This window comes from Copadichromis virginalis, linkage group LG18 (genome assembly GCF_057382275.1).
Source record: "Copadichromis virginalis isolate Kocher_CV1m ecotype Utaka linkage group LG18, C_Virginalis_male_GT1.1, whole genome shotgun sequence".
NCBI lineage: Eukaryota > Metazoa > Chordata > Actinopteri > Cichliformes > Cichlidae > Copadichromis > Copadichromis virginalis.
Window position 1 is genome coordinate 8457808 of NC_140635.1, and position 11216 is coordinate 8469023.

An 11216-nucleotide genomic window follows, 5' to 3' on the forward strand; every position below is an offset into this window, starting at 1 on the left:
ATAAATTTTTTTGCAGATTTTTGTCATTTAACAAGTATATTTGAGGGACCCTCAGCATGTTCAGCATTTTTTCAGCTGTCCATTTTGCTTTTCCAATTTTTCTGTTTAACTTATTACTATTGTGCTAAATCATACTATTTCTGCTATTTTATAAGATTTGTGCTTAATACACTATTTCTGCTTTTATAGGATTTGTGCTTAATATAGTATTTCTGCTAAATGTAGTATTTATGCTTAATCATACTATTTCTGCTTTTCATAGTATTTGTGCTTAATATAGTATTTCTGCTAAATTTAGTATTTCTGATTAATTATAGTTTTTCTACTAAATCATAGTACAGTATTTCTGCTTTTTATGGGATTTGTGCTAAAACAAAGTATTTCTACTAAATGTAGTATTTGTGCTTAATCATACCATTTCTGCTTTTTATAGGATTTGTGCTTAATATAGTATTTCTGCTAAATTATAGTATTTCTGCCAAATTATAATATTTGTGCTAAAACATAGTCTTAATTTAAAATTACAATATTCATAGTTCATCACAGTGTCTCTGGTAAATCACAGTATTTCTGCTATGTTGTACTATTTTTCTAAATCATAGTGTTTCTGTAATGCTTAAGTATTTTTGTCTAAATATATTCTTTCTGTTATCTTATACTATTTCTCCTAAATTCTTGTATTTTTGAGAAGTTATGTTTCTGGTAAGTTACAATATTTCTGCTAAGTTCTGCTATGCTATTGTATTTCTGCCAAGTATTATGTTTCCTCTAAGATATTGCAGTTCTGCTAAGTTATTCCATTTTAGCAAAGTTCTTTTGCTTCTGCAAAGTTTTTACAATTTCTGCAACTTTTCAGCTTTTTCAGCTACTTTTTGCATACAGCTTCAGCTTTAAAGCATCCACACTGCATTTTCGCAGGAAATGCAAATTTTTCTAGTTGTGTGGATGCTTTAAGCATCCACACTATTGAGTTCCTGTTTCTCTTTATTCTTTATTATTCTTAGGACTTCCGTACACTTTTCGCCGTGGAACTACTTCCACAATTTTCAGCCGATTTTCACCGTTCAAACTTTAAACTATTCAGCTATTTTTGCTAATGCCGGCTATGACTTTTGCTATTTTTAACTATTATACTTTTTAAAATATTCCACTTTTTTCCTTTAATTTGTCCCATTGAAATGAATGGGAAACTTCTGCAATTCTGCTAAAATTTGCTTGTTTTTGAAACTTAACTACTTCCTCATATTTTCACCTATCACAACCATTCAAACTTTAAAATGTTCACAAATTATTGGGCTATTCAGGTATGATTCAGCTTTTTCAAATCTTCTACTGTTTTACTTTTATGCCTCTTAAAGTTTTGAGTTGCAAAATTGTGATTTTTCACAAAATACATGTGTTGTTATGGTTGCTATGCTCTTGGCTTCCAGTGTGCCACTGAAGGTTTTGCAATTTTCACTTCATGTCCGAACAACTTCCTGCTACTTGCTCAATTTTCACCCAACTTCCACAAATTATACATCAAAACGTAGGTATTTTTGCTGGCTTTCAGAAAATGTCACCATCATTGTTGTGGGATTTATAGAATTTTTGCAAATCTCCTCAGACTAACACAAGGTCAGAAAACTCTCCATATAAAGTGAATGGAGAGCTTATTCAAAATCACCGCTGGATTTCTGTAATGAGAGGCATATTCGAATCGTCATATCTCCTTAACGAAGCAAAGTTAAGACATGAGGCTTGTCCCCGAATATCTTCAGACACCCCTGACGCTCACAATTCAAGAATTTCTTTCTCACCTATTACCGTTCTGAAATGAGTTGGACTTGTTTGAGGGTAGGAAATTCGTCCTTCGCTCAGATTTCTTCAGATTTCAAACTGTGGAAATGAACCACTTTTTTCTCTCGTCATAACTTTTTGTTGGATTTCCACAGAGACCTGAAAATTTCCATGATTGTTCACCAAAGCCTGCTGTCTCTTACGGTGAAAGAATGATATCGATACTCCAAATAGATTTCGAGTTACAAAGCGTTGTTTGAGGGCAAGTCAAGGCAGTTTTTGCTTCGCTCTACTCAGTTATGGTGCATTACAAGTCAAATATCTTTAATAATTCATATTTTAATGATAAATTGTAAACACTGGAAGATTCCCCCATCTCTTCTGAACAAAACGGTGTAAGAATGACCGCTCTAGCCCCTACGGTTTGGAAATTATGGTCATTTGTTTGAGGGGAGTCCTCACTATGAGAAATAGGCTGCAATAATCCTGTGCCTCTCTGTGCTGCGTGTGTAAAAAGAGGCACATGTTTTGGCGGGAAAAAGTACACAGGCTCTCTGATTGGTGGATTCAAATTCAGCAGCTCCCAGGCTGACCTAGAAACTTACTTCTCTCTCCCTGTGCATTTTTTTGCTGATTTTTTCATTTCACAAGTATATTTGAGGGACCCTCAGCATGTTCAGCATTTTTTCAGCTGTCCATTTTGCTTTTCCAATTTTTCTGTTTAACTTATTACTATTGTGCTAAATCATACTATTTCTGCTATTTTATAAGATTTGTGCCTAATATAGTATTTCTGCTAAATTACAGTATTTCTGCTTTTTATACTATTTGTGCTAAAACATAGTATTTCTACTAAATGTAGTATTTATGCTTAATCATACTATTTCTGCTTTTTATGGGATTTGTGCCTAATATAGTATTTCTGCTTTTTATAGGATTTTTGCTCAAACATAGTATTTCTACTAAATGTAGTGTTTATGCTTAATCATCCTATTTCTGCTTTTTATAGGATTTGTGCTTAATATAGTATTTCTGCTAAATTATAGTATTTCTGCTTTTTATAGTATTTGTGCTAAAACATAGTATTTCTACTAAATGTAGTATTTATGCTTAATCATAGTATTTCTATATATTTCTGCCAGGTCCCCAGGCAGCCAATCCTCTGTGAGGACTGAGAAATTCAAATTTTCAAATCAGGGCCTGCACGGCTTCCCAGCCAATCATATATGTGTCCTGAGGCATTCAAATTTGCATATTGGGGCCTTCATGGCTTCTAAGCCAGCCAATCATATCTGAGGGCTGAGGAATTCAAATCCACAAATCAGGGCCTGCACAGCTTCCCAGCCAGCCAATCATGTATGTGGGCTCCAGGTATTCAAATTTGCATATTGGGGAATTCGTGGCTTCTAAGTCAACAAGTCATCCATGTCATATATCTCTAAAAATTCATATTTTAATGATAAATTGTCAACACTTGAAGATTCCCCCATCTCTTCTGAACAAAACGTTGTAAGAATGACCGCTCTAGCCGCTATGGTTAGGAAATTATGGTCATTTGTTTGAGGGGAATCCTCACTATGTGAAATAAACTGAAAGAAGCAGGTCTATGTCTCTGTGCTGCGTGTGTAAAAAGATGCACCTGTTTTGGCGGGAAAACGTAAACAGCCTCTCTGATTGGTGGATTCAAATTCGGCAGCTCCCAGGCTGACCTAGAAACTTAGTCCTCTCTCCCTGTGTGTGTGTGTGTGTGTGTGTGTGTGTGTGTGTGTGTGTGTGTGTGTGTGTGTGTGTGTGTTTGTGTGTGTGTTTAGTGGGAGAGAGAGGACCCTGCCCTTATTTGACACACTGAAAAAAATATGTTGTTGGATTTACTTAATTCAATGGTGGACATTTGTTGCACACAGATGTTTTGCTTTGGCAGCAACTTAAACAATTGAGTTAAATTAACACAATTTATTCATGTTCAATAAACCTGTGCAATTTGTGTTGATAAAATGTGACTTAAACATGTTTTGATGAAGTAATTTGAGCTCTTGGAATATTTTAATCCTTCACAATTTTTTCACTTTATCCCAACACCATTCAATAACTTTTACCCAATACTACTTGGTCACTTAAATACTACATGTTATCTTCAAATTACATTTTGCTATTATATTCTAGTATCAAATACACAATTTTCAAATGGAGGCCTTATAACAGATTATATTGTTCTCTTCCAAGATGGTTGCTGGCATCCACCAGTAACCTTTCAAAACAAAATGTCTAATTTCACTGCATTGACAGAAGGTAAAGAATTAAACTGACATTACTCCTCCACTGAATCTATATAAATCAACAGTTAAATAATGTCAGTTCTTCCGTGTTCTCTGGAATCAATCACAGCAAAGAAATTAGACTCTTTCTTTTGAAAAATGTTACAGGACAATACAAAACATTCTATTTAAGGCCTCTGACGTCAAGATTCAGTTAAACAACAATTATAACTAAACAATTTGAGGAAATGTTAGTTTCCATTAACATTAAATTAGGTTACTGAATTGGCAAACACCTTCCTATTAACACTACCCATTTTACCCCAATAACTAAAGAAATTAGCACTTGCAGGTCAAAACCTTTATTCAAGAGACGCAAAAATAACATTGATACAGTGACTGTCAAAAAATACAGCACTGATCATACTGTGACATCTTGGTTCAAAACAGCACACTTAGAAATATTCAACGTTCTTTACTTCAACTGAATGAAACTGAAAATACCATTTCACACGACCCATATGGGATATTTAGACTGCATAACTGTTCATGCTACATCTCTTCACTAGTAAAAGAAAGAAAAAATACAAAGAGAAATTTAAAAATGCTGCCAAACAGACAAACAGAGAACTTGTACAGAGCAAAAGGAAAAACAAACAACAACAACAAAAACGGCTCGTCCTCATGGCAGTTGCAGAGTATATAAAAATGAACCCTGCGATCTGTTCCTGGAATTGAGCTTCAAAAATGCAGCAGAACAAGTGTGAGATTTAAATGTCCTCTCACCTAGAGCTGGTCACCTTGCATGCATAACAGTGAGCTTTCCTTGCAGGAGCAGTTTTGTCTTAGTTGTGAGCTTTTCTTGAGAGCTGAGTTGCATCCAACTCCATTACCACCCATTGAATCACCTCAAAAGTGTAGCAGAGCTGTGATGGGTAACTCATGTTGAAGGAATAAAAAAGGTCCAAACAGCATGGCTACTGCAAAGGTCACGTTATCCAGATCTTGAAGAACTACTATACCCTCGATGATGATGCCAACATCAGAAAAGTCATTGCCTGGCGCATCTCTGGAGACAGATGTTCATTGTGGTTTTCTCAATCTGTGCAGTGGCCTCAGTCAAGTCCTGGTTAAACACAAAACATTTTTTTAAGATTCCCTTTTAAACTCATCTCTTTTGAATCTACCAGTTCTAATGTTAGAGTAATTTAAACCATAGTAAATAGCTATAGCCAAAGAGTGGCCTGCCATGCTGCCATTCATGGTCTAACAGAGTTTCTAAGAGAGAGTGAAAAACATAATAATTTCAAATGCTTTACATTAGTTTTTGTTAGAAAGACACCGGCCCATCAGAAATCCAGGTTATGTCACTCAGAAGATGTTAGAATTTAGACTTTCAGCCCCACAATTTGGTTAGCTGTTGGTCAGTTGGTCTTTTTTTTTTTTTTCAAACAAAAGCTAATGTAAATACTGGTGGGATTTTCCTTTGTTCACTAGAATGACAAATTTAAAGTTTTTTCACACTGATGTGACCCCTAATACAGGGGTGGGGCCTCAAGGGCCGGCGGCCGAGTTCACTACTAGGCCTCATGTGAACTTCAAATTATTAAAGAGGACTACTGGTCCTAACTGGTCCAATGAGGATCAAGTGGATAACTAAATGCATTTTTAAATGTTGCAAAGCCACAATCTACTCATAAAACACCATGAACTCCTGCACCAAGATGTTGCAATTGTCTTTCACACAGATGCGGAGCACTTTGATGAGGGACTTCAAGCATTAATGTCATCCTAAAGTATTATAACAAAGAAAACAGAGATTTGTGAACTTTTCAGTAGCACAGAAGAAAATGATCCCAGACCAAAACTTGACTTTTTAAACCAGTCAACATGCAACACCAGCATCTACAAAGCAATATCAAAAATTCCTGTTTGACATCAACTTTATGGATATATAGTTTCCAGAACATTTATTTTTAAAAAAAGATAATTTTTTCTCAGTGGGCCAGTAAATGCATGACAAAAAAGAATGGCATCCTTTCAGTGGAATCAGTACTCACAGGTAATAGTTGACTGTTTCAATGGATGCAGCATAAAAATCTTTTACTGACCTAATGCAATACATATACACTTTGTAGTTAAAGAATTTTAAAGTTCTTACTGTCATCATGGCAGCTACATCCTTTAGCTTTGTGCCCTGTTCCCCCGATCACTTTGCAAACACTTTCAGCAGACTGTCAGAGAGAAACTCAGCTCCGTCAGAAACCTTGACTGTAAAGGCATGGTTGGGATGCACTGGAATGCTGCATTTTATCTGAAATAACATTTTGAAATTTTGAAATAACAGCAGGCACTGTGCTTGGTTAATAATCAGTAATGTTTTGTTGAATAAAAACTGTGTTTCCAGATCTTATGGGATTAAAAAAATCCAAAGATGTTTGTTTCTGATTTGCAACCCAAGAACCCACAAGTTACAACCTCATTTCAGTTCAAGTGTGCATTAATGTGAGTCCAGTAATCACCTTTCTGACAATACATACAGGTATAAGTTAAACCTATGGCAGATTTTGGATTTCTCAGTTGTTTTAATAGGGTGGTCTATTTGTGTATGCATGCACCTAATAATTATACAAAACCTATTATAATTAAGTTACAGAAACCTTAAGCGAAAATAGAATATACTTTCTTACCATAACACCTTGAACCCACAATCCATCAGCTGACTCCTGGTGAAATGCAGAATAGATGTGGTCTCTCAATGTGCATCAACAAAAACAAAAACAAAAACAAAAGGACAGCAGGTGAGGGCAGGAGGGGTAGGGATGTAAGCTAGCATAATGCCGCTAATGATATTAGCTAAAGCTGTTCAATGTCCAAAATCTCACTAACACCACGGTGCAGTAAATACACAATGTAACTGAAGAGTCAGTTGGCAAATCTATTCACACAGAAAACCAAATTATGTTATGAGTGCCTCATAATTAGGTTTAATGTGATATTACGGCTCTTGTGCCAAAGACAAATTCAAATGAAAAAGCGCCAATTCTTTGATAACAGATAAAACAGCAAATAAGCTAACGGCTCTTTTTTAGCATGTTACATGGCGACACTCTAGACGTTTAACTACATTTGGCTGAAATATGGTAAATATTAATTCAAAAAATCAAGACATACCAAAAACGTAGAGTTGGCTGCTCGACTTAACTGAGATGGATGCCTTTTTTGAACCACGATCCAAAGCCCGCAAGATGAAATCACGCGTGGTTTCACGAGATTTAACGTTGCTATCTTATTGACTTACTTCACCTGAACATGATATGAACAATTTAATACACCCTTTCTGCATATCATGTAGTTTTTACACTATATAGTTACATTTATCTTTAAAACATGAGGTAATTGTGTTAAATACATGCAAGATGCTTACATAAATCCAAGAGATGGCCAGTCCCTTTTTTTCAGTGCAGCATGTCATTGTAGGATTTAAATTGAACATAGTTAGACTGGTTGACTGGATTAGAGCCTGTGTTTGTGTGTCCCTCTGTGCATTTGTGTTTCAATAAGTTATTACTATTCTGCTAAATCATAGTATTTCTGGTACTTTTCGGTACTTGTGCTAAATACAGTATTTCTGCTAAATCATACTATTTCTGCTTTTCATAGGATTTATGCCTAATATAGTATTTCTGCTAAATTATAGTATTTCTGCTTTTTATAGGATTTGTGCCTAACATAGTATTTCTGCTAAATTATAGTATTTCTGCTTTTTATAGGATTTGTGCTTAACATAGTATTTCTGCTAAATTATAGTATTTCTGCTTTTTATACTATTTGTTCTAAATTATAGTATTTCTGCTTTTTATAGGATTTGTGCTTAATATAGTATTTCTGCTAAATTATAGTTTTTCTTCTTTTTATAATATTTGTGCTAAAACATAGTATTTCTACTAAATGTAGTATTTATGCTTAATAATAGTATTTCTATATATTTCTGCCAGGTCCCCAGGCAGCCAATCCTCTGTGAGGACTGAGACATTCAAATTTTCAAATCAGGGCCTGCACAGTTTCCCAGCCAATCAAATAAGTGTCCTGAGGCATTCAAATTTGCATATTGGGGCCTTCGTGGCTTCTAAGCCAGCCAATCATATCTGAGGGCTGAGGAATTCAAACCCACAAATCAGGGCCTGCACGGCTTCCCAGCCAGCCAATCACATATGTGGTCTCAGGCATTCAAATTTGCATATTGGGGAATTCGTGGCTTCTAAGTCAACAAGTCATCCATGTCATATATCTCTAAAAATTCATATTTTAATATTAAATTGTCAACACTTGAAGATTCCCCCATCTCTTCTGAACAAAACGGTGTAAGAATGACCGTTCTAGCCCCTACAGTTTGGAAATTATGGTCATTTGTTTGAGGGGAGTCCTCACTATGAGAAATAGGCTGCAATAATCCTGTGCCTCTCTCTGCTGCGTGTGTAAAAAGATGCACCTGTTTTGGCGGGAAAACATAAACAGCCACTCTGATTGGTGGATTCAAATTCAGCTGCTCCCAGGCTGACCTAGAAACTTACTTCTCTCTCCCTGTGTGTGTGTGTGTGTGTGTGTGTGTGTGTGTGTGTGTGTGTGTGTGTGACAGAGAGAGAGAGAGAGAGAGAGAGAGAGAGAGAGAGAGAGAGAGAGAAAGGCTTTTAATGGGATGATCTCATTCTAAGATTTAAATTCAATATATTTAGACTGGTTGACTGAATTGGATCTTGTGTGTGGGTCTCTCTGTGCATGTGTGTTTCCTCATGTGTACATATTTGTGATTGTGTGGCTGTAATAAATTTTTTTGCAGATTTTTGTCATTTAACAAGTATATTTGAGGGACCCTCAGCATGTTCAGCATTTTTTCAGCTGTCCATTTTGCTTTTCCAATTTTTCTGTTTAACTTATTACTATTGTGCTAAATCATACTATTTCTGCTATTTTATAAGATTTGTGCTTAATATACTATTTCTGCTTTTATAGGATTTGTGCTTAATATAGTATTTCTGCTAAATTTAGTATTTCTGATTAATTATAGTTTTTCTACTAAATCATAGTACAGTATTTCTGCTTTTTATGGGATTTGTGCTAAAACAAAGTATTTCTACTAAATGTAGTATTTGTGCTTAATCATACCATTTCTGCTTTTTATAGGATTTGTGCTTAATATAGTATTTCTGCTAAATTATAGTATTTCTGCCAAATTATAATATTTGTGCTAAAACATAGTCTCAATTTAAAATTACAATATTCATAGTTCATCACAGTGTCTCTGGTAAATCACAATATTTCTGCTCTGTTGTACTATTTTTCTAAATCATAGTGTTTCTGTAATGTTTAAGTATTTTTGGCTAAATATATTCTTTCTGTTATCTTATACTATTTCTCCTAAATTCTTGTATTTTTGAGAAGTTATCATGTTTCTGGTAAGTTACAATATTTCTGCTAAATTCTGCTATGCTATTGTATTTCTGCCAAGTATTATGTTTCCTCTAAGATATTGCAGTTCTGCTAAGTTATTCCATTTTAGCAAACTTCTTTTGCTTCTGCAAAGTTTTTACAATTTCTGCAACTTTTCAGCTTTTTCAGCTACTTTTTGCATACAGCTTCAGCTTTAAGCATCCACACTGCATTTTCGCAGGAAATGCAAATTTTTCTAGTTCTTTATTATTATTATTCCGGGTGTTTCCGTACACTTTTCGCCGTAGAACTACTTCCACAATTTTCAGCCGATTTTCACCGTTCAAATTTTAAACTATTCAGCTATTTTTGCTAATGCCGGCTATGACTTTTGGTATTTTTAACTATTATACTTTTTAAAATATTCCACTTTTTTCCTTTAATTTGTCCCATTGAAATGAATGGGAAACTTCAGCAATTCTGCTAAAATTTGCTTGTTTTTGAAACTTAACTACTTCCTCATACTTTCACCTAGAACAACCATTCAAATTTTAAAATGTTCACAAATTATTGGGCTATTCAGGTATGATTCAGCTTTTTCAAATCTTTTACTGTTTTACTTTTATGCCTCTTAAAGTTTTGAGTTGCAAAATTGTGATTTTTCACAAAATACATGTGTTGTTATGGTTGCTATGCTCTTGGCTTCCAGTGTGCCACTGAAGGTTTTGCAATTTTCGCTTCATGTCCGAACAACTGTTTGCTACTTGCTCAATTTTCACTCAACTTCCACAAATTATACATCAAAACGTAGGTATTTTTGCTGGCTTTCAGAAAATGTCACTATCATTGTTGTGGTATTCATAGAACTTTCGCAAATCTCCTCAGACTAACACAAGGTCAGAAAACTCTCCATATAAAGTCAATGGAGAGTTTGTTCAAAATCACCGCTGCATTTCTGGAATGAGAGGCATATTCGAATCGTCATATCTCCTTAACGAAGCAAAGTTAAGACATGAGGCTTGTCCCGGCATATCTTCAGACACTCCTGACGCTCACAATTCAAGAATTTCTTTCTCAACTATTACCGTTCTGAAATGAGTTGGACTTGTTTGAGGGTAGGAAATTCGTCCTTCGCTCAGATTTCTTCAGATTTCAAAGTCTGTAAATGAACCACTTTTTTCTCTCGTCATAACTTTTTGTTGGATTTCCACAGAGACCTGAAAATTTCCATGATTGTTCACCAAAGCCTGCTGTCTCTTACGGTGAAAGAATGATATCGATACTCCAAACAGATTTCAAGTTACAAATCGTTGTTTGAGGGCAAGTCAAGGCAGTTTTTGCTTCGCTCTACTCAGTTATGGTGCATTAGAAGTCAAATATCTTTAATAATTCATATTTTAATGATAAATTGTAAACACTGGAAGATTCCCCCATCTCTTCTGAACAAAACGGTGTAAGAATGACCGCTCTAGCCCCTACGGTTAGGAAATTATGGTCATTTGTTTGAGGGGAGTCGTCACTATGAGAAATAGACTGCAATAATCCTGTGCCTCTCTGTGCTGCGTGTGTAAAAAGATGCACCTTTTTTGGCGGGAAAATGTAAACAGCCACTCTGATTGGTGGATTTAAATTCAGCAGCTCTCTCCCTCTGTGTCTGTCTGTGTGTGTGTGTGTGTGTGTGTGTGTGTGTGTGTGTGTGTGTGTGTGTGTGTGTGTGTGTGTTTAGTGGGAGAGAGAGGACCCTGCCCTTAT

The 11216-nt window shown here is 35.4% G+C and overlaps 1 long non-coding RNA gene across 1 annotated transcript; it reads right to left on the reverse strand.

Annotated features, from left to right (window-relative positions):
• Positions 1–4329: 4329 nt before the first annotated feature.
• LOC146687197 (uncharacterized) lies at positions 4330–7487 on the reverse strand. Its single transcript, XR_014916522.1, has 4 exons — positions 6725–7487; positions 6196–6348; positions 5740–5825; positions 4330–5160 (listed from the first exon to the last, which is right to left on the reverse strand). It is a non-coding gene; the product is annotated as an uncharacterized LOC146687197 (long non-coding RNA).
• Positions 7488–11216: the final 3729 nt, after the last annotated feature.